This window comes from Mus caroli, unplaced genomic scaffold (assembly GCF_978045245.1).
Source record: "Mus caroli unplaced genomic scaffold, Mus_caroli_1 scaffold_19, whole genome shotgun sequence".
Classification (NCBI taxonomy): domain Eukaryota; kingdom Metazoa; phylum Chordata; class Mammalia; order Rodentia; family Muridae; genus Mus; species Mus caroli.
Window position 1 is genome coordinate 34,347,499 of NW_028227274.1, and position 23,627 is coordinate 34,371,125.

At 39.5% G+C, this 23,627-nt stretch overlaps 2 pseudogenes; one reads left to right on the forward strand and one right to left on the reverse strand.

Moving 5' to 3' along the window:
- The window catches only part of LOC110285150 (D-3-phosphoglycerate dehydrogenase-like), a 41,542-nt pseudogene extending 32,973 nt beyond the window's left edge, over nucleotides 1-8,569 (forward strand).
- A 10,315-nt stretch (nucleotides 8,570-18,884) lies between these two features.
- LOC147000243 (uncharacterized) lies at nucleotides 18,885-20,194 on the reverse strand (annotated as a pseudogene).
- Between the last annotated feature and the right edge of the window lie 3,433 nt (nucleotides 20,195-23,627).

The window sequence follows — 23,627 nt, forward strand, 5'->3', positions numbered from 1 at the left end:
TTCTTTCAAATAAAAGCATGGCCAGGCCTATCACAGCAATACCCCAGTCCCTGGTACCAACTTCTGTCTTAGTTAGGGTTTTACAGCTGTGAACAGACACCATGACCAAGGCAAGTCTTATAAAAAAAATAACAACATTTAATTGGGGCTGGCTTACAGGTTCAGAGGTTCAGTCCATTATCATCAAGGTGAGAGCATGGCAGTATCCAGGCAGGCATGGCAAAAGCAGAGCTGAGAGTTCTGTGTCTTCATCCAAAGGCTGCTAGTGGAAGACTGACTTCCAGGCACCTAGGGTGAGAGTGTTAAGCCCACACCCACAGTGACACACCTACTTCAACCAGGTCACACTTCCAAATGGTGCCACTTCCTGGTCCAAGAATATACAAACCATCATAGCATCTAATGAAATGATCATGTATTTTTTCCCTTTGAGTTTGTTTATATAGTGGATTATGTTGATGGATTTCTGTATATTGAACCATCCCTGTATCCTTCCTTGCTTGGGATGAAGCCTACTTGATCATGGTGAATTATCATTTTGATGTGTTCTTGCATTCTGTTTGGAAGTATTTTATTGAGTATTTTTGCATCAATATCCATAAGAGAAATTGGCCTGACATTCTCTTTTTTTGTTGAGTCTTTGTGTGGTTTAGGTATCACCATAACTGTGGCTTCATAGAATGAATTAGGTAGTATTCCTTCTGTTTATATTTGGTGGAATAGTTTGACAAGTATTGGTATTTGCTCTTCTTTGGAGGTATGATAGAATTCTGCACTAAAACCATCTGACCCTGAGATTTTTATTTTTTTGATTGGGAGTCTTTAATAACTGCTTCTATTTACTTAGTGTTATGGGACTGTTTAGATCATTTATCTGGTCCTTATTCAACTTTGGTACCTGGTATCTGTCTAGAAAAACCATGTATTTCATCTAGATTTTCCTGTTTTGTTGAGTATAGGCTTTTGTAGTAGGATCTGCTGATTTTTTGAATATCCTCAGTTTCTGTTGTTATCTCTCCCTTTTCCTTTCTGATTTTGTAATTTGGATAATGTCTCTGTGCCCTCTAGTTAGTTTGGCTAAGGGTTTATCTGTCTTGTTGATTTTCTCAAAGAACCAGCCTCCAGATTTGTTCTTTGTATCATTCCCTTTGTTTCTACTTGGTTGATTTCAGCCCTGAGTTTGATTATTTCCTGCTATCTTCTCCTCTTGGGTGTATTTGCTTCTTATTCTAGAGCTTTCAGATGTGCTTTTAAGATGTTATTTTTTGATCTTTCCATTTTCCTTATGAAGGCCCTCAGAGCTATGTGTTTTCCTCTTAGGAATGCTTTCATTGTGCCCCATAAGTTTGACTATGCTGTGCCTTCATTTTCATTAAATTCTCCAAAGTCTTTAACTTCTTTCTTTCTTCCCTGACCATGTTATCATAGAGAGTTGTTGAGCTTCAATGAGTATGTGGGATTTCTGTTTTTTTTTTCTTCTTCTTGTTTTTTGCTCTTATTGAACCCCCCACCCCCTTAGTCCCTGGTGATCTTATAGAATGTATGGGATTAATTCAATTTTGTGTCTGTTGAGGCTTGTTTTGTGACTGATTGTACGGTTAATTTTAAAAAGGTACCATGAATTACTAAGAAGAAGGTATATTCTTTTCTTTTAGGGTAAAATATTCTGCATATATCTATTAAACCCATTTGATTAATAACTTCCATTAGTTTCCTTGTGTCTCTGTTTAGTTTCCATTGGTGAGAGTGGAGTGGTAAAGTCTCCCACTATTATTGTCTGAGGTTCAATGTATGCTTTGAGCTTTAGTAACATTTCTTTTATAAATATGGGACTCATTGATGTTCAGAATTGAGAATTCATCTTGGTGGATTTTTCCTTTGATGAATATGAAATAACCTTACCCATATTTTTTGGAAACTTTTGGTTGGAAATCCATTTTATTGCACATTAGAACGGCTATTCCAGCTTGTTTCTTGGGACCAGTTGCTTGGAAAATATTTTTTCTAGCCTTTTACTCTGAGGTAGGGTCTGCCTTTGTTACTGAGGTGTGTTTCTTGTATGCAGCAAAATCCTGGGTCCTATTTACACATCCAGTATGTTAGCTTATGTCTTTTATTGGGAGTTCAGTCCATTGATGTTGAGACATACTAAAGATCAATGTTTGTTGCTTCATGTTATTTTTGTTGTTAGAGGTGGAATATGTTTGTATGGTTCTCTTCTTTTGGGTTTGTTGTGAGAAGATTAATTTCTTAGATTTTCTTAGGCGTTGTTTCCCTGTTTGTGTTGGAGTTTTCCTTCTATTGTCCTCTGTAAGGCTGGTTTACTGGAAAGATTTTGTTTAAATTTTGTTTTGTCATGGAATAGCATGGGTTTTCCATGTATGGTAATTGAGACTTTTGCTGGGTATAATAGTCTTGGGTGGCATTTTTGTTCTTTTAGTATCTGTATGACACATGCCCAAGATCTTCTTGATTTTAGAGTCTCTGCTGAGAAGTCTGATGCAATTCTGGTTGGTCTGCCTTCGTATGTAGCTTGACCATTTTCCTTTATCGCTTTGAATTTTCTGTCTTTGTTCTTTTTATTTGATGTTTTGATTATTATGTGATGGGAGGAATTTATTTTCTGGCCCAATCTGCTTGGTGTTCTTTAGGCTTCTTCTATGTTTATGTGCATCTCTTGCTTTAGGATAGGGAAGTTTTCTTCTATAATCTTTTTGAAGATGTTTACTGGCCCTTTAAGTTGGGACTCTTCACTCTCTTCTATATCTATTATCCTTAGATATAGAGATAGAGATAGAGATAGATATTCTTATTGGTCTTTTTATTATGTCCTGAATTTCCTGATTGTTTTGGGTTAGGACCTTTTTGTACTTTGTATTTTTTTATTGTTATGTCTATGTTTTCTATGGTATCTTCTACACCTGAGATTCTCTCTTCTATCTCTTGTATTCTTTTGGTGGTGCTTGCATCTGTGACTCCCACTCCCTTTCCTAGATTTTCCATCTCTAAGGTTCTCTCTCTTTGTGATGTCTTTATTCTATTTCCATTTTTAGATCCTGGATGGTTTTATTCAATTCCTTCACCTGTTTGATTGTGTTTTCCTGTACTTGTTTAAGGGATTTATGTGTTTCTTCTTTAAGGGCTTCTACCTGATAAACCTCTGCTCTGTATTTAAAGAGTTATTTATGTCCTCCTTAAATTCCTCTATCATCTTTATGAGATGGAATTTTAGGTCAGAGTCTTGTTCTTCAGGTGTGTCATGGTGGACTTGCTGTGATGGGAGAGCTGGATTCTGATGTTGCCAAGTGGCATTAGTTTCTGTTGCTTTTGTTCTTGCACTTGCCTCTCACCATCTGGTTATCTCTGGAGTTAACTGGCCTTGCTGTCTCTGACTGGAGCCTGTCCCTCCTCTGAGCTTTGTTATGTTGGGTCTCCTGGGATCAGGCTGTCTCTGGGTATGGGCATGTGTCTGGAGCATCTGATTTGTGAGCCTGGCTGTATCAGAGCTCCTGGGGGGGCTCAAGCTATCTCTGGGTGTGGATGGGCTGGGTGTGGGAGGACTGGACCACAGGATCTCCTCCTGGGCACAGATGTGAAGCAGAATGAAGGTCTGTCACTGGCAGGGTGGGAGGTTCTGTGTCTTATGGGCCCAGGGTGGTTCTCAGTTAGGCCAGGTATTTCTCAGTTAGGCCAGGTATTGTGGCAGTACAGGGGGACTCATATGTGAGCCTGGGTGTCATAACTCCTAATGGACGAGGGGGTGTCAGAACTCCTAATGGTCAAGCTGTCTCTGGGAGTGGGTGGGGTGGGGGTACTGGAGCAGAGGATCTGGGTAAAGTTTTTTATGTAACTATTTTTTATTTCTTTTGGATGGAAATTCTGGAGTAAAGTTACTGGATTATATGACAGTGTGTTATTGAATTGTCCCCCTTACCTTTCTTCTCTTTTCTTCTATCCAACCTGAGTCATGGCTTCACATATCCACGGCTGGCCTTAAATTCACTATGTATCCACAAATGACTTTCAGTTTCTGATCCTTCTCCTTCTGCATGCTAAGACTGATATTGCAGGTATTTATCACCATGCATAATTTCTTCTTTTTCTTTTCATTTTTTTGTGTATGTTTGTGTAATATATATAGGAACTAATATGGGTATATGCATATGAATATGCAGGTGCGATTTATTTATGAGAAAATATTTTCTGTGTTAAAAATAGAGAATAACCATAATGACACAGGGCATCTTGATTCTGTATAACTTTATTTCACTTATAAGCATAGAAATAAGTGTATTTTCAATAATAATTGCAATTTTATATATCCCTTTAAATAGAGATCAGAAGAAAGCAGACTTAGATAATGTAAACACTACAAAATTTCTTGTTAAGTTACAAACAATGGAACAAAATAGACAATTCTCTGAATCATGAAGAAATTACTAGCTGGGTGTGATGGTGCCCGCCTTTAATCCCAGCACATGGGAGGCAGAGGCAGGTGGATTTCTGAGTTCGAGGCCAGCCTGATCTACAAAGTGAGTTCCAGGACAGCCAGGGAGATACAGAGAAACCCTGTCTCAAAACCAAAACCAAACAAAACAAAAAAAAACAAAACAAAACTGATGAACCCAATCTAAAAGCCTGCAACACTACCTTGTGTCAAGACTGCAAAAAGGCAGTCTGCATCCCTTAAAAAAGTAAAATTATTTTTCCCACCTTGATAAGGAAATTGACCAGATGAAAAAAATCCACAAGGTTATTACAAATTTGAGTTGTGGCCCACAAAGACACAAGGCTTAAAGAGATTTAAGGAAGAAGTAACAACCTATGGCTTATATTTGCCACATGTAAAACATACATAATAACTAGGCTGCACAAAATGGTATAGTTCCAAAAGACTGGAGAAATTTGTTGGCAGCCCTGTTAGAGCCTTGTCTTCAATTACAATGGCTAACATGGTAGAAAGATGGGGTTTCAATTTTGAAGCAACGAAATTGGTCTAGAGGCATTGACATTATTAAGGATAAGTAACTAGGTGAAGGTCCATATTCCAAATTAAGATTAGAGATTACCTTTGAAGATGCCATCTTAGAACATTGTTATACAATAGCCTTGGGTACTTGGGATAAGTTTGAACAAAAGGGATGATCTGAATCTTTTACAAATATAATCCAAAGCTGAAATGAATCTTTCATTGGCTTTTTACAAAGATTATCTATAGCTCTAAATAGAGCAATATCAGGTCCAATGTATAGAGACCATTTTAATTAAATCTTTAGCTTTTGAATGTGTTGATGCTGAATGCAAAAGAGTTGTTAGACTATAAGGGCCAGATCCACACTTCTTTATGAATGGATTAAAACTACCCCATATCTAGAATCTAATGTTCTAAAATTCAGTTGTGGTTGGACAAAAAAATTACAGAAGATATAAAAACACAAAATGCCCATTGCTGTGACCATGAAAGATCAGCTCATTCCCTAAAGGACCATAGACAAACAGGTCCTAAGAATATATTTTTTACTAATAACAATTCAGTGAGAACATTTTCCATGAAATGTAGAAGATATGGAAAGGACAGATATAGAGCTCATGAACGTAGGTCATTGAAAGATACTGGAAGTAATTCCTTAATGTCAGAGCGCTGACTAAGGGGCCTCACTCAAGGCCCAACCAAAAACAGCATGGTCCGTTCCTTTCCTGTCAACCAAGCAAAGTCTGTTCTGAAAAACAACTAGAAAAATCAAAGCCTGATAGGATAAACAACTGCTTAAAACTTAAACAAACTATTTAACAGAGATAGAGCAGCTCCTTTGGATAAAACAAGAGATTCCACAGGTACCCAAACCAGATATTTTGTCAAACTACTATAAATGATAAGAGACAAAAGTTAAAACTACAGTTATATGGAGTTGAGATTGAAGGCTTAGTGTATCCACAAGAAGATGTAACGATAATATCACAAGATTCCTGGAATCTGGCTTGGCCACTTCAAAGGTTATCTACACAACTCTTAGAAATTCGGATATTGTCTCTGGTAAAACAAAGTCTAAAATGCTTAAATGCATAAGACCAGAAGGTTAAATATGAAAATTAGGGCCACATGTGACTAATATAGTCATAAATCTATGGCAAAGGAATCTATCTCAACAGTGATAATAAAAGGTTAGCATTCCTCGAACTTTAGAGACATGCTGTAAAAGAGAAGTTTCTAATAAAGAAATTTAAAAATGTTATCAAAGACAGTTACAGACTGTCCAGGCTGTCCATAAATAGGATACAGGAGAGACTGACTCTTCAACTGTATATGAGGGAGCCACTGCTAGAAGGAAACTACCTGCTCTACCACTAAAATGGCAAACTAACAAACATATTTGGGTTAGAAAAATGGCTTATGACAAAGGAAAAGTTATAGGAACTAGAAAAGCTAGTCCAAGTGCAGCTGGATGCTCAACATATAGATGAGTCCCTTGGAGTTCTCCTGTATTTAACATTAAAACTAAATCTGGAAAATGGAGGAAGTTAACAGATCTGAGAAGAATCAGTAAAATCATTCAGCCAAATGAGCTCTTTACAGCCTGGAATTTCATTGCCTTCTTTGTTACCTAAGGCATGGCCTATTATAGTGATTGCTTTAAAACTGCCTTTTCACAATACCTTTGCATGAGCATGATAGGGAAAGGTTTGATTTCTCAGTATTGACTTATAATAATAGTTGTCTAGTAAAAAGTTATCATTGAAAAGCTCTTCCACAAAGAATGTTTAATAATCTGATTTTATGTCAAAATTTTATAAAACAGTCATTTGTAAGCAGTTTCTCTAACCCATAATTTACCATTATGTGAATCTTACTGTCTGATTCAGATGCAGATACCTTAGGAAAAATGTTTGATGAAGAGTCTTGTCTGGCTGGGTATTACAAATAGCTCCTGAAAAAAAACACACAGTGGCTATTCTATTAATTATCTAGAGAGACAAATTACAAACTCTTAATGATTTAAAAAATTGTTGGCCCAGTCACCGGAGCCAGCCCTGCCTGCAGTTTCCTGAACCCAGAACAACTGATTCTAAGGCCCCACTCTAGCAACGGCCTTCACAAATCTGCCAAAGTACTCATCAGTGACAGCCTGGACCCCTGCTGCCGGAAGATCCTGCAAGATGGCGGGCTGCAGGTGGTGGAGAAGCAGAACTTGAGCAAGGAGGAGCTGATAGCTGAACTCCAGGACTGTGAAGGCCTCATTGTCCGGTCAGCTACTAAGGTCACTGCTGATGTCATCAATGCAGCAGAGAAGCTCCAGGTGGTGGGCAGGGCTGGCACAGGTGTGGACAATGTGGATCTGGAGGCTGCCACGAGGAAGGGCATCCTAGTCATGAACATCCCCAACGGGAACAGCCTCAGTGCTGCGGAACTCACCTGTGGGATGATCATGTGCCCGGCCAGGCGGATACCCCAAGCGACAGCTTCGATGAAAGATGGCAAATGGGACCGGAAGAAGTTCATAGGGACAGAACTAAACGGGAAGACACTGGGAATTCTTGGCCTCGGTAGAATCGGAAGAGAGGTGGCCATCCGAATGCAGTCCTTTGGAATGAAGACTGTAGGCTATGATCCCATCATCTCTCCTGAAGTGGTGGCCTCCTTTGGTGTTCAGCAGCTGCCGCTGGAGGAGATCTGGCCTCTCTTCATAACTGTCCATACCCGACTCCTGCCCTCCACCACAGGCTTGCTGAATGACAGCACCTTTGCTCAGTGCAAGAAAGGCATGCGAGTGGTGAACTGTGGTCGAGGAGGCATTGTGGATGAAGTTGCTCTGCTCTGAGCCCTGCAGTCTGGTCAGTGTGCTGGGGCTGCACTGGATGTGTTTACAGAAGAGCCACCACAGGACCGGGCCTTAGTGGACCACAAGAATGTCATCAGTTGTCCCCACCTGGGTGCCAGCACCAAGGAAGCCCAGAGCCACTGTGGGGAGGAAATAGCAGTCCAGTTTGTGGACATGGTGAAGGGGAAATCTCTGACAGGTGTCGTGAACGTCCAGTCCCTCAACAGTGCCTTCTCTCCACACCCCAAGCCTTGGATTGGCCTGGCAGAAGCATTAGGCACACTGATGCACACCTGGGCTGGCTCCCCTAAAGGGACCATCCAGGTGGTTACTACACAAGGGCATCCTTCTGTGTCCCCAGGAACATCTCTGAAGAATGCTGGGACCTGCCTGAGCCCTGCAGTCATTGTCGGCCTTCTGAGAAAAGCATCTAAGCAGGCAGATGTGAACTTGGTGAGCGCTAAGCTACTAGTGAAAGAGGCTGGCCTCAATGTCACCACCTTCCACAACCCTGGGGTTCCAGGGAAGCAGGACAGCGGGGAATGCCTTCTGACTGTGGCCCTGGCAGGTGCCCCCTACCAAGATGTGGGCTTGGTCCAGGGCACCACACCAATGCTGCAGATGCTCAACGGATGTAAGGAGCCGCCCTCACATTGGCCATTACAAGATGGCGCTGATGGCACTGGCACCTGTGTAAATAAACCATCTGCACATGCGCTGGGGTAGTTTCCCACCCCATGTGCTCTGCCTTCCCCGTGAGGACAACTCCGGCCGATGGGCTGCAGCCAATCAGGGAGCGACACGTCCGAGGCGGAGGACAGTCCTCCATAAAAGGGACGGGTTTTCGCCATTCAGGGGATCTCTCTATCTCTCTCTCTCTGGCTCTCTTCGCCACTGGCTCTTGATGGGGTAAGCAATAAAGCTTGTGCTGCAGAAGATTCCGGTTGCCCTGAGTGTGATCTTACCAGGGGGAACAAAAGCACGGGCAATAAACGGAGCTGTCTTCAGACCAGAGGTGCCACTATGCAGGGGCCAACCCCTGCTCATATTCCGGGCTCAGCCCTCCAACCCTGTGATGCTGCCCACTATTGATCGGCCTCCTGGCAGAGGCGGGTGTACAGCTGCTGTCCTACCAAACCTCCATGGTGTCTGACTGAGAGCTCTGGCATGTCATGGGCCTCTCCTCTCTGCTGCCCATCCTGGAAACATGGAAGCAGCATGTATTGGAGGCTTTCCAGTTCTGCTTCCGACCCTGGGGCTCAGCACTCTCATACCCACAGGCTCTTCTGAAGAAACCTGCTCACTGTGACCTATAGGGAGAGGTGATCCACTGAACCAGGGCACCTGCCTGAACTAATATCTAGTAAAAAATCTTAACTCCAAAAAAAGTTGTTGGGAGAGATTAATTGACTAAGACCTATAATTGGATTGACTACTCAAGAGTTACAAAATTTATTTCAACCCTATAGGTTATAAGGTCCAAGAGAGTTATCAGTTGAGGCAGAAGAAGAATTGGCTCTGATAGAAAAAAATTACAAGGATGCACATGTAGATTGTTTGTATCCAAAACGGGATTGCATTTTAGTTATTTTCCCTTTTACTCATTCTCCCATAGTAATTCTTATGCAGGGAGAAGATCATGTCTTAGAATGGATATTTTTAAGCACAAAAACAGAGTAAAAAGCAAAGAGTTATATAGAAAGATTTCTGAATTGATTCTAAAAAGAAAAATGAGACTTTGTCTATTAGCATGAATAGACTGGTTAAAAATTGCAGTGCCTTTTATTAATGCTGAAATTGCTTCATTAAGAAAATGAACATTGGCAAATAGCTTGCAGAAGTTTTTGAGAAGTTATCAATACCTCAAAAGTTTTTGAGAAGTTATCAATACCTCAAAAGCAGATGACTTCATTTTTTAAATGAAATAATTAGATTGTTCCTCATGTAGTAAAAGGGTCACCAATTTCTGGAGCTCCTATATTCTATACCGATGTAAATAAATCAGAAATGGCAGGTTATAAAGAAATGGTAAATAAAGTGATTCAGGCCCCTTATAATTCAGTTCACAAAGCAGAGTTGTATTTCATTCTTATGATATTATTAGGTTTTCCTGAATCTCTTAATATAGTTACTGACTCTCAATATACAGAAAGAGTTGTTTTGCATATAGAAACTACTGAATTTATTTAGGATGAGTCAGAATTACCTTTGCTATTTATTCAATTATTAATAACCAGAAGTAGAAATCATCCATTGTATATAACACATATGGATCTACCAGGCCCTCTGGCATGAGGTAATGATGAAATTGATCCGGTATTAATAGGAAATGTGCTAGAAGCTTTAGAATTTCATAAGAAACACCATGCTAACAGTAAAGATTTGAAGAAAAGAATTTTTCTATCACTTTGCAACAGTCAAAGGAAATTATAAATAAATCTCCTACTTGGTATTTGTATAACAAAGCTCCATTACCTGCAGGGAGTACTCCATGATACCCATTTGATAAATAGATGTGTTTCATTTTTCAGAGTTTGGAAAATTAACGTATGTGCACTGTACCATATATACATACTCAGGATTTCAATGGGTAACTGCTTTTAGTTCTGAAAAGGTCAATTCTGTGATTACACATTTATTAGACATTATGGCTATCATGGGAAATTCTGTAAAATTAAAACTGATGCCACAACATATGTCTTTAGTAAAATGAAACATTTTTGCATATTATCACATAAAGCATATTACAGGTATACTACACATTTCTACAGAATGAGCAATTTTAGAAAGATCCAACCATACTCTCAAAGATATGTTTAATATACAGAAAGGGGTAACAAAACTCCCCCAGATAAGTTACATAGTGCTTTATTAACTTTATGTTTGAAATGCTAATGAGCAAAACCCAAAAGCTGATAACAAAGAAACATTTGATTATGCAAAAAAAAAAATCCTGCTGAAATAAACTAGTCCATTTATTTGAAAGGACATCTTAACTACAGAATTGAAGGTTGGAAATGTGTTGCATTGGGGGAGAGGGTGCATCTTTTTCAACAGGAGAAAAAAAAGCTATGGATTCCTTTAATAAAGACTTGACTTGACTGGGGGAACATCCTGAAAATATTGGCTGCAGAAATGAAGAAAGAAACCAAGAAGAACAACAAAACAGGTAACATGAATGATCATCTCTATACGATAAAAGCTCCGAGACTGGCTAAGACATGTCTTTGCATAGCCAATAAATCTTTTTGCCTACAGAGTCATTCGGAATTATTACTACATGCCATCCTTTTATATGGTATGGATGGAAATTTATATTATAGTTTAGTTACGCAGTCCAAATGGATTTATAACGTTTGATGTCTTTCACCTGCTCAAACAAAGAGCAGAGTATCACCTTTAGCTGATTTGTAAACAAAATTGCACATTCCACATATGTGTAAATGCAGAAATGTATATCACCTTTAAAAATTTATATGTTTACAGAGCAAAATATCCAGACACCAAAGAAGACAAGACAAATAACCCAGATGATCCAACTTCACATACTGCCTCCATAGTTTTTTCCTCAAAAGTCTGCATCCAGAACAACTTCAAAATGGCTAGCTAAGATTATCTGGTCTTATAGATTGTTTCAGCCAGGAATTCAGTTAATCCCTGTACTTTCCCATCTCTCAGAAACTGAACTGCAAATGTTACAGCAAGATTTCTTAGGACCTGGCCAATGTCCCAATTTTCTTAGGGTGCCCCCAAAAGAATGTTGCCCCAGACAGTAGGAAGCAATTTTAAGAGAATAACACCCCACTCCCTAAAAGTTGGGTTGGTGGGCTTTGGTCATTTGATGGATGATGGATGTTTTTAATTATTTAAGGGTGGTTGATTGCAAAATTTTAATGGTCTTTTCCAGGGATTAAACAAATTAAAGGAAGTTAGATTCAGGAGTCTCCTTTTCTCTTTCTTTTTATTTCCTCTATCCTTCTTTCTCTCCTATCTAGTGTTAGGGAGAAAGGGATGAAAGAAAAAAATGAAGATATAAGAATGATAGGATATAGCTGGGCAGTGGTGGCTCATCCCAGCACTTGGGAGGCAGATGCAGGAGGATTTCTGCATTTAAGGTCCGCCTGGTCTACAGAGTGAGCTCCAGGACAGCCAGGGCTACACAGAAAAACCCTGTCTCAAAAAACCAAAAAAAAAAAAAAAAAAAAAAAGAATGATAGGATATAAGGGTAAGTTGTTGAATCTACTTTTAGACTAGAAAGCAATGGCAAGCCCCAAATATGTTACATTGTTATAGATTCTGTATATTAATATAATTTAAGGTTATAGTTTGTTACAACATGCTGTATATATGTTTCAACTTTTGTTTATGGTATTGCACCCATGCAACTCATTTATAAATGTAATGTGACATTCTAGTCCTTGAAAGGTGCTATTGCAAACTGAAGGATATAAAAATGCAAGTTGGTAGCCAAACAAAACCTATGGTCAAACCTATGGTCGTGATAGATAATAGTGTAGCTAATTACAGAAACAAGCTTTATTTATCCTCCTGTAGATGTTTTCAAAGTTAAGAAGATAGTAGGCAGCAAGAAACAAAGCAACATTTGCCTATTCCAATATACTATAGATAGATAGATGGTCTTCAAATCCTCAAAAATCTATAAGATATGGCATTTAAAAATGTTTTACCAATAAAAGGCCAGTGAGACAAGACTACTCCTGGCAGCACAACCATACTTCTTCAAAGAACATGATGAGAATCAAAGAACCTCCTTATGGAGTTTTCTTTAAATATGGTGAAGTTAGCCACCACTCAAAAAATGCCCTTGCTTCAACAGCAGACAGCATGCTGTCCAAACAATGGACAAGCAGGACATAATGGAAGTTGACTGCTGAACGTTTCCAGGACAAGTTAGGCAAGTCTTTCATATTTCCTGCTTCACAAAAATGTTTATCTGATACACTGGGCCAGTAGGCTAAGGATGGATGTTCCAGCATTGTGGAGAAGCCTTGGATGACTGTTCAGTAGCCAGTAACCTCTAAAATTTCTATAGTTTTGGAAGTTGCTTGTGCTACACTTCATCTTTACTCAGGTAACATGTATCCTTCTCAGGTCTTTAGGGTTGAAGACTATATAGTTACAGTCTTGTAATTAAGCTTAACTTGTTTAGGATTTAAGAAAATAAGGACTAAGAAGATATTTTTAGGTATATAAATGAGAGTATTGATAGAAAGTGAATTAGGTACAGAAGTTTGCACTCTCTAAGATATGATAGAGTGTTTTCTCTAAGGTTGAAAAATAAAAATGGACTAGACATTGTGAATGTAATTCTTACTTTATATTTTTATAATTTTTATACACACACAAATATATATATAATTGAACCTTTTATTGGATTAGAAGAGGGAGATGTTAGAGTAATGTTTTGTGCATTGTGTAGAGGGTCACCTTATACTATTTTAATGCTGATTTCTGAACCAGCAGAGATCTGGTTATAAGCCATATTTTTCTATTATTAAGCATTTCCTGCCATAGTGTTTTGTAAACAGTGTTGTCTACCACTTTCTGGTTGTTTAAAATAAAAGCCTAGTGGCATATAGCAAAAAAGCAGAATAGTAAGGTGGGACTTTTAGAGACAGAGACAATCTTGGGGAAGGAGTCAGACATCAGAGATTCTGCCATCTGGACATGAAGGAAGAAGCAGGCCAGGAAGGAGAGGTAACTAACTAGCCACGTGGAAGAAATTAGCTTATTATAAATTGCATAGTTAGCCGGGCGTGGTGGCGCATGCCTTTAATCCCAGCACTCGGGAGGCAGAGGCAGGCGGATTTCTGAGTTTGAGGCCAGCCTGGTCTACAAAGTGAGTGCCAGGACAGCCAGGGCTACACAGAGAAACCCTGTCTCAAAAAACCAATAAATAAACAAACAAACAAACAAACAAATAAATAAATAAAAATAAATAAAAAAAATAAATTGCATAGTTAAGTTACAAGCAGGCGGATTTCTGAGTTTGAGGCCAGCCTGGTCTACAAAGTGAGTGCCAGGACAGCCAGGGCTACACAGAGAAACCCTGTCTCAAAAAACCAATAAATAAATAAATAAATAAATAAATAAATAAATGAATAAATAAATAAAAATAAATAAATAAAATAAATTGCATAGTTAAGTTACAAGCTAGTGGAAAAATGCTTAGACATAAGGCCAAAAGCTTAAATAAATATAGTCTCTGTGTCACTTTTTGGGAACTGGGGCAGGCATAGAAAGACAGGCATTAGATCCCCCGGAACTTGGAATTATGCATGGTATGAGATATTATTTGGGTTCTGGGTATTGACAATGGGTTTCTGGAAGAGAAGTGGATGTTTTTCACTACTGAGCCATCTATCCAGCCCCAGGATACTAATATTTGTATATTGATTTTGTATTTGGTAGTTTTACTGAAAGTATTTTTTATATTTGAGTTTTCTGGTAGAGTCTATAGGTCTTTAATGTATAGAATCATATTACATATAAAATGAATAGTTTAACTTCATTTTCTCTTTTTATGCCATTTAAAAATTTTTTTGACAGTTTCATACAACTAATTACAACAAATTAAAAAAGATCGTATCAATCTTCTTCTATTTGTCACTCCTTTCTTACATACCTAAGTTTATGTCTTCATTTTAAAAAGTCCTCCAAACTGATCTGTGATGCCCAAATGTTTCTGGATATGTGGTCTTTTTCTTGAGAGTGGCTGATTTGCCAGGAGCTATACTCTTAGAAAAACCAGTCTCTCCATCTCCCAGCAGTTAACATTTGTCAATAGCCTTATAGGGTGGGATCATGTGCCCAACTTCTCTCTTGATGCTGGGATTTATTCTGGCTTGGTCTTGCACAGGTTTTGTGCATGGCATTGCAAACATTTTGAGTTCAAATATGAAGCTGCCCTGATGTGCTTTAAAATTATGTTTTTTTGTAGTCACCCACATTCTTGGGCTCTTATATGCTTTCTGTCCTCTTCAGAATTGATTCCTGGTCCTTTGGAGGGTGTGTGTACATTTTATGATTTTTCTTTTGTCTTTATGATCTGACCAAGATTTCTTACTTCTCCAGCTAAGAGAGTTAAGAGTGCATATGTTGAGTATGAGTGATATATATATATATATATATATATATGTATATATATATATATATATATACATATATATATATATATATATATATATATAACAAGTGTTTTATTGAAGTGTACCTTAGTATTTTGTTGTCTCATTTTTGTATAGATCTTATTGATTTAATTTATATATTTATATCATATATACATCTTATCAGTTTACTAATGAAATTGTGATGAAATGTGTCATTACTTCAACAGTTACATGAAATTTAGAATATTTACCTCCTTTGCATTCCTCCACCTTTCCATTTCAATAATGTAGTTGTCTTGAGTATTTCCTCTATATTAATTTAAAATTTCATCCGTGTTATGACTACCAAGTATGGTCTAGAAAGACAAGAAACATTTGTGTTATACATATTTCTGTGTGCTGTACTTTTCCTTTCTTCCTTTTTTCTTGTCTTCTTTCCTTCCCTCCCTCCCTCCCCTCCCCTCCCTCCCTCCCTCCCTCCCTCCCTCCCTCCCTCCCTCCCTTCTTTCCTTCCTTCTTCCTTCCTTCCTTCCTTCCTTCCTTCCTTCCTTCCTTCCTTCCTTCCTTCCTTCCTTCCTTCCTTCCTTCTTTTCATGACAGGGCTTTTCTGAGTAGCCCCAGCTCTCCTGCAACTAGCTCTGTAGACCAGGCTGACTTTTAGAACTTGGAGATCTGTCTCTCTCTGCCTCCTGAATGCTGGGATCAAAGACAAGGAGCGCCATTCCCAGTTTCTTTCTTCTTCCTTAATCTTTCAAGATAATTTCTCTCATGTATTTCTTTCTACTTAGATACCCTTTCATGGTTATTTGAAGTAGATGTACCAATAACAAACTACCATAGTTTGAAGCACATAAAAATGTTTCCATTTCCCTCTCATTTGGGAATGCTTTTCTTCATGTATCTAGACTTCTGAGTTGATAGCTCTTTTCATTAAACAATTAAAAATATTGTAATGGTTCTTTGTTTTTAGTTTCTCTTGGTAATTCACTGGTATTACAGTTCTTTTCTTAAGGTGTACATAAGATATTATTTGTCTTTTTTTTTTTCAGAAATATACTTGCCATCTGCTGTGCTTCAACTGTTTGGGTTCACCATATTTGGTGTTTCCTTATCTCCCCATTTTGTTTACCAGGGTAGGATTTTAAAACTCATTATTTATTTTGATATTTTATCAACCTACTTCTCTTCTCTCCCCTCATGACAGAATGACAAATGCTGGATGTTGTGTTATCATTTTGAATGTCTCTGTGGTTCTATTTTGTATTTCTTTTTGGTTGTTTTCTCTCTCACGGAATTTCTTTCTATCTTCTAGCTTACTTATTCTCTTTTGAAAATCCATTCTCTGACTGGGATTTTATTTTGGCTATTGTATTTGTCTTTTTTTTTCCATATGGACATACCTTCATTTTACTTTATTTTTGAGATACAGCTATGAATATTTTGTTGACACTTCTTTTCTGCAGAGAGTGTTATTATCACATTGCCTTCTAGCCTATATTGCCTTTCCTGGAAAGTGGCTGGTCATCTTATTTGCCTTCACATTTAAGGAATAAAAAAAGTCTCACTTTTAAGCATACATGTTCGGTTCTCTGCCTGTCTTATTTCAGGCTTTACTCTTTCGTGAGGCTAGGATTGTAGTTCAGTTGTAGAATACCTCTTTATTTAAATATTTATTTATGCTTATTTTTATGTGCTTTGGAGTATTACCTTCATTTATGTCTTTGTGAGGGGGTTGCATCCCCTGGAACTGGAGTTACAGACAGTTGGGAGCTTCCGTGTGGATTCTGGGAAGTGTATCCAGGTTGTCTGGAAGCGCAGCCAGTTCTCTTAGCTGCTGAATCATCTCCCCAGCCCTGTAGTGTACTTCTTAAGTGTGGTCAAGTTCGTAGGTTCCACTACCAGAGACTAAAAGGGTTTCTTACTGTCTTTGCATTGCTTTCAGGACTATTCCTGTGATGTGTCTGTTGTTTTCTTTCTATTTGTCCTATTTGGAGCTCTTCCAATAATTGGCTGAAGCAACTGAATTTAAATAATTTTATATCTTTGAGATAATTTCCAAGGTAATTAATGCAGCTGTTGTTATTTTACACTTTCTTATAATTTTGGTGAAAAGAACACTATAGAACAGGTATGTGGAGATCTATTCAGTTTCATGTTTAGTCCTACACTAAGAACTCTGTATTTGCAACTCTCTGGATTAGTGGGTTTCATGAATAAAACCAAGTATGAACAGAAAAGTTAAAAAATATTGTATCTATGATGAACATGGGAAGGATTTACTTTCCAAGCAATTCAGTTTAACAGCTGTTTGCATTTTTATGTCTGTAGTTATTGTAAATAATTCAGAGGTTATATAAAGTGATTTGGAGGACATGCACAAGTCATGTACAAGTTCTATGCCATTTTATATGAAACTGAGTATCTATATATGGTAATCAACTTAAGGGAGAGGGATGTGTTCAGAATAAATGCTCCACATATATTGCAACTCTAAAGGATTGCAGGTCCACTTGATATATGCATGTAATTGTTAGAGTGGGGTGACGATTTGCAGTAAACAATATTATATGAAAATATGGGACATGTTATGGTGGTTATTGTATTTTCAATACTAAATTATCTTCTGTTATTTTTATTAACTGTTTATTTGCTAGAAAGTCCTATTTCATTGATGAATTGCAATTTCATATGCACTGGAAATAACAAAATTGCAAAGACCATTGCTGGATGTAAACTCTACATTATCCACATGGTGTCGCTGTATACCACAAATTCTTGAAGCTGGAAATGAAGCAGTGATAATTAAAAAAGAAGGGAAGGAAGCTTCATTTCGTCACCAACCGAGAAAAGATAAAAATGGTGAGGAGACGGATGGCTGAAAACATGAAGGTGCAAAGTATGATCTTGGTGTGACAGCGATACGGAAGGTGCAGTACTTTTGCAATGCTGTTTTCCAGGCTCCGAGGCCTGAGAGCCCGGCGCCTGCTCTTGTTCTCGCTTCTGTTTCTCGCAGCCTGGGAGGCAGGGAGCGGCCAGATCCATTACTCTGTCTCCGAGGAGGCCAAACACGGCACCTTTGTGGGCCGCATCGCGCAGGACCTGGGGCTGGAGCTGACGGAGCTGGTGCCCCGCCTGTTCAGAGTGGCGTCCAAGGACCGCGGAGACCTTCTGGAGGTAAATCTGCAGAATGGCATTTTGTTTGTGAATTCTCGGATCGACCGGGAGGAGCTGTGCGGGCGGAGCGCGGAGTGTAGCATCCACCTGGAGGTGATCGTGGACAGGCCGCTGCAGGTTTTCCACGTGGAGGTGAGGGTTAAAGATATTAATGATAACCCACCGGTTTTCAAAGGCGCAGAGCAAAGGATTTTTATTCCTGAAAATAGGCAACTAGATTCACGGTTTCCACTAGAGGGCGCCGTGGACGCAGACATTGGTGCCAATTCTCTTTTAACTTACACGCTGAGCCCCTCTGATTACTTTTCTTTAAAGGTAGAGACAACAGACGAACTCAGTAAATCCCTTTCTCTTGAACTGAGAAAATCTTTGGATAGAGAAGAAACACCAGAACTTCAGTTATTACTGACAGCCACCGACGGGGGCAAGCCAGAGCTGGAGGGGACAGTTCGGCTGCAGATTACTGTGCTCGATGTTAATGACAACGCCCCACTGTTTGACCAGGCCATTTACAGAGCACAGTTAGTAGAATCTACAGTGAATGGGACATTAGTGACCACGTTAAATGCCACTGACGCTGATGAAGGTGTCAATGGTGAAGTTGTGTTTTCCTTTGGCAATGACGTTTCTCTTGACATTCAAGAAAAATTCAATGTGGATTCTCTTTCAGGAGAAATTAGAGTGATCGGTGATCTAGATTATGAAAAAACAAAATCCTATGAAATTCAAATAAAGGCAGTTGATAAAGGGACTCCCTCCATGTCAAATCACTGCAAGGTTTTGGTGAAAGTACTGGATATAAATGATAATGCTCCAGAGCTGGCGATCACATCCTTGTCTTTGCCCATCAAAGAGGATGCTCCACTTAACACTGTCATCGCACTCATCAAGGTATCCGACATTGACTCAGGTGTCAATGGGCAGGTGACCTGCTCCCTGACTCCTCATGTCCCTTTCAAGTTGGTGTCTACCTTCAAGAATTACTATTCGCTTGTGTTGGACAGCACCCTGGACCGAGAGACCACAGCGGACTATAAGGTGGTGGTGACAGCCCGCGACGGGGGCTCGCCCTCGTTGTGGGCCACGGCCAGCGTGTCCGTGGAGGTGGCTGACGTGAATGACAATGCTCCAGTGTTTGCGCAGCCCGAATACACCGTGTTCGTGAAGGAGAACAACCAGCCTGGCACGCACATCTTCACGGTGTCTGCGGTGGACGCGGATGCGCAGGAGAACGCGCTGGTGTCCTACTCGCTGGTGGAGCGGAGGGTGGGCGAGCGCTTGCTGTCGAGCTATGTGTCTGTGCACGCGGAGAGCGGCAAGGTGTTCGCTCTGCAGCCTCTGGACCATGAGGAGCTGGAGCTGCTGCAGTTCCAGGTGAGCGCGCGGGATGCTGGTGTGCCTGCCCTGGGCAGCAATGTGACTCTGCAGGTGTTTGTACTGGACGAGAATGACAATGCACCCACACTGCTGGGGCCTCACGCAGGCAGCGCAGTGAGCGAACTGGTGTCACGGACAATGAGTGCAGGGCATGTGGTGACGAAGGTGCGCGCGGTGGACGCGGACTCTGGCTACAATGCGTGGCTGTCATATGAACTACAACCTCCTACAGGTGGTGCGCGCAACCCGTTTCGCGTGGGTCTGTACACTGGTGAGATCAGCACCACACGCTCCTTAGATGAGGTCGATGTTCCACGACAGCGTCTCTTGGTGCTGGTGAAGGACCATGGAGAGCCAATGCTGACTGCTACTGCTACGGTGTTGGTATCTCTGGTGGAAAGCAGTCCGATCCAGAAAGCCTCTTTGCCTGTATTAACCGGTGCAGTGGGTTCCAAGGCATCGCTGGTGGATGTCAACGTGTACCTGATCATCGCCATCTGTGCCGTGTCCAGCCTGTTAGTGCTCACTTTGCTTCTGTACACAGCGCTGCGCTGCTCCGCGACACCCACTGATGGAGCCTGTGCTCCGGGGAAGCCCATGCTGGTGTGCTCCAGCGCGGTGGGGAGCTGGTCATACTCGCAGCAGAGGCGACAGAAGGTGTGCTCTGGAGAGGGTCCACCTAAGACCGACCTCATGGCCTTCAGCCCCGGTTTAGCCCCAGGTTTGAACATAGTGGAAAGAAGTGACCACGCAGAAGTAAATTCAGATCTTTCTGGTAATGTAAGTGCAAATTTGAGCTGTGGCTTCGAACTTCTTTTTAGATTTAACTTTATTTTTTAAGTCATTCTTTAAATGGAACTTAGAGTATATTCAGAGTGTTCAGGAACATGTTGTTAACTGTCTTTTCGAACACTCTAGTATTTGCAGCTGCAAAAATATATCTAAGAATCAAGCAGTGTTTGTACAAATTATTCTATTCTTTTATTTACATGGTCGAATACTTCTTAAAAATTCAGTGCTATTAGTGTTATTTTTGGGTAGTGGTGGTGTTAGGGACGGAGCCAAGTGCTTCATAAATGGTAGACAAGCACAGAAAGGCTGGTCACTTTTAACATGGTCTCTCATTTCTTGTCAAGTGTCTTGCTCTGCACAAATCATTGTAGAAAAAGTTATAGAACCCATGCATTTTCTATCTACACTGCTAAATTTCAAAGTTGGAATTAAATAATAATTTTAATCTCTATGGTCCAAATTGGTTTCCACATTAAAATATCCAACAATTTCCTGGTACCATTCCCTTGTTTAGAAGAATAATTACTATGTGAACTTGTGTCTTAAGCAATCCAGTCAGTTGACTCCCACCCATTTATTTGCCAACATCCCCAAACTCTTCTCTTCTTTTACTCCTGATACTTTATTAGATGAAAATTTTATTCCCTTAACAGATTACCTAAGGCAAGAAAAACTAAGTTTAGGATAATTACTATTTTTATTTGCTTTTTTTTTTTTACAGTCCATTGCATTTGACTAAATATTTAAAGTTGCTTTCAATGCAATACCTTTGCAGAAATCAAAATTTAAATATTGTTTAAAATCCAAGATAAAACACCAAGAGAAAGATAGTAGTAATTTTTCCAAACCAAATTTTACGACATACAAATCTCTAATGTATATCTTTGTAGAGAAATGAATGTAGAAATAAAAAAGAAAGAAAATTAATTTTTTGAGACAGGGTTTCTTTGTGTAGCCTTGGCTGTCCTGCAAGTCACTGTATAGACCAGGCTGGCCTCGAACTCAAGAGATTTCCTTGCTTCTGCCTCCTGAGTGCTGGGATTAGAGGCACTACCAGGTTGAAAGGGGAATTCTTTACACCAGTTGTTCAGATGAGGAATAATGGTCTCTTCAAAGTTTGATTCATAGTCACTATGCTGATCAATAATGAGATAATGAGTAACATATTAGGCAGTATTTTACAGCAGTTTCAATAAACAACTGATATACATTTAATATAGGTCTCTTTTTTAAACCATTTAGTCAAAAGCATGTTAAATTTGTGAATGTTTCTTTGTGTGTGCATGAGATAGATAGGTTGGTAGATAGGTAGATAGATAGATAGATAGTGAGTGAGTGAGTGAGTGAGTGAATGATACACACACAGAGATATATGTGTATGTATGGGTATAATCACCTGTGCATGTAGGTGTGGAGGTCAGTAGTTAATGATAGTTATCTTCCTCAATTATTCTGTACATTTTGTTTTGAATCAGGTAGCTCATTTTTTTGGCTAGACTTTAGGGTATGCATATACTAGAGATCTGAAGTCAGGTTCTTAAGCTTGCACAGCACGCACTGTATTCACTGAGCCATCTCCACAGCCTCTAACATAATGTTTTAATTCTTACATTAAATTCTGAAGTTACATAATAATTAAGTGAGTGAGTCTTGTTGGATAAACATCCAAACAAACATACTGAAAAGCCCCTTAAAATCTCCTCTGTAAAAGTACAACACCAGCCTGGTAGTGGTGGCACACGCCTTTAATCCCAGCACTTGGGAAGCAGAGGCAGGTGGATTTCTGAGTTCGAGGCCAGCCTGGTCTACAGAGTGAGTTCCAGGACAGCCAGGGCTACACAGAGAAACCCTGTCTCGAAAAACCAAAACCAAAAAAAAAAAAAAAGTACAACACCAATAGATGTGCTAATATGGAAGGAAGGAAGCTCAGGAGGTCTTAACCCTAGATCAAGAACTACAGGCAACCAAGGAATGCTGAGAGCAGGAGTTACAGTTTTCCCCAGGGAAGAGCACACCAACTGGTTATTCAATACCAAATGGCCAGCCCTGAAAACATATATACAAGTAACACTATATAGCCCGATCAGGTTGTATTTAGGTTCACACACACACACACACACACACACACACACACACACACGCGAAAAAGTAAAGAAAAATAAGCCATAAATTTAAATCAGAACAAGGGAGGGTATATAAGAAAGTTTAGAAAGATAAAGGAAAAGGGAGAAATGTAAAATAGTCTATGAAAAATTGTTGCTTAGAGCATTCGAAGACATAAGCCTAAAGCATGTTTCTGCAACTTTCCATATATTAATATTATGGCACACAGTCTTTGGGCAAGAATAACCAAAGTAATTTTGGAGTAATAATGCTAAAAAATAACATTCCAATTTCCTCTATCTGTGACATAAACCTTATAGGATTATACATTTGGAAAGAATATATTCAGAAATCATAATGAAAAGTTTCTTCCTCACTTACATTATTATGTCTCCATAGCTATATGCATGATTATCGTCTTTAGAGAGACATTCAGTATTTACCATCATTCACTCAACAATTGTATATTGACAGCCTGGCATATGAAAATCCCTGCAATAGAACCCAAAGCACACAGTAACACTCACAGTATAATCTAAGTTCCTGGCCTCAAGAGTTCATTTATCCTGCTTACAGTAATAACTGAGTTAGAGAAGGGGTTGGATTTGGTGTAAGGTTCCCTTTTCAATTTTCTTTGTCAGCCAACACATTATAAAAGTAAATACCATCCTATATGTGACTGTATGTAGGCTTATATTTTTCAAAACTAATCATAATAAGGGTTCTTAAGTGCTTTAACCTCCCTTCTAGCCCATCACCCACCAGAGGTAGTAGAAAGGAAAGGTTAATATGGCAAAAGAAGATGTGGGCCTGTTTAGAAATAGCTCTTTAGGGGTGATTACAACCTTAATTGTCAAGATATCAGCAGTTCAGTTCACACAAATCAGCAGTGGCAGCTCAATCCACTTACAAACACCATTCATGAATCAGCAATGGCAGCTCAATCCAGAACAAACCACAAGGCTCTGCCAAGAAGCCACTAGAATATCACAAGAAGTTCTTTGGCGCATTCCTCTCTAGGAAGTCAGTAAAGAAGGCAAGGCGAACCAATGCCATAGCAATCTCAGTGAAAACTTCCATCAGCAAAGCCCAACGAAGACCAGCAAAGAGTTGCCAGGAGAACCAAGGACACACTTGTGTTCCACTGTCTGTTCAGTTATATTTTATACCCTTTCCAAATATCATGTGCTCTCTCAAGCATTGCTCTAGCAAAATATCACTGCCCCCTTTTCA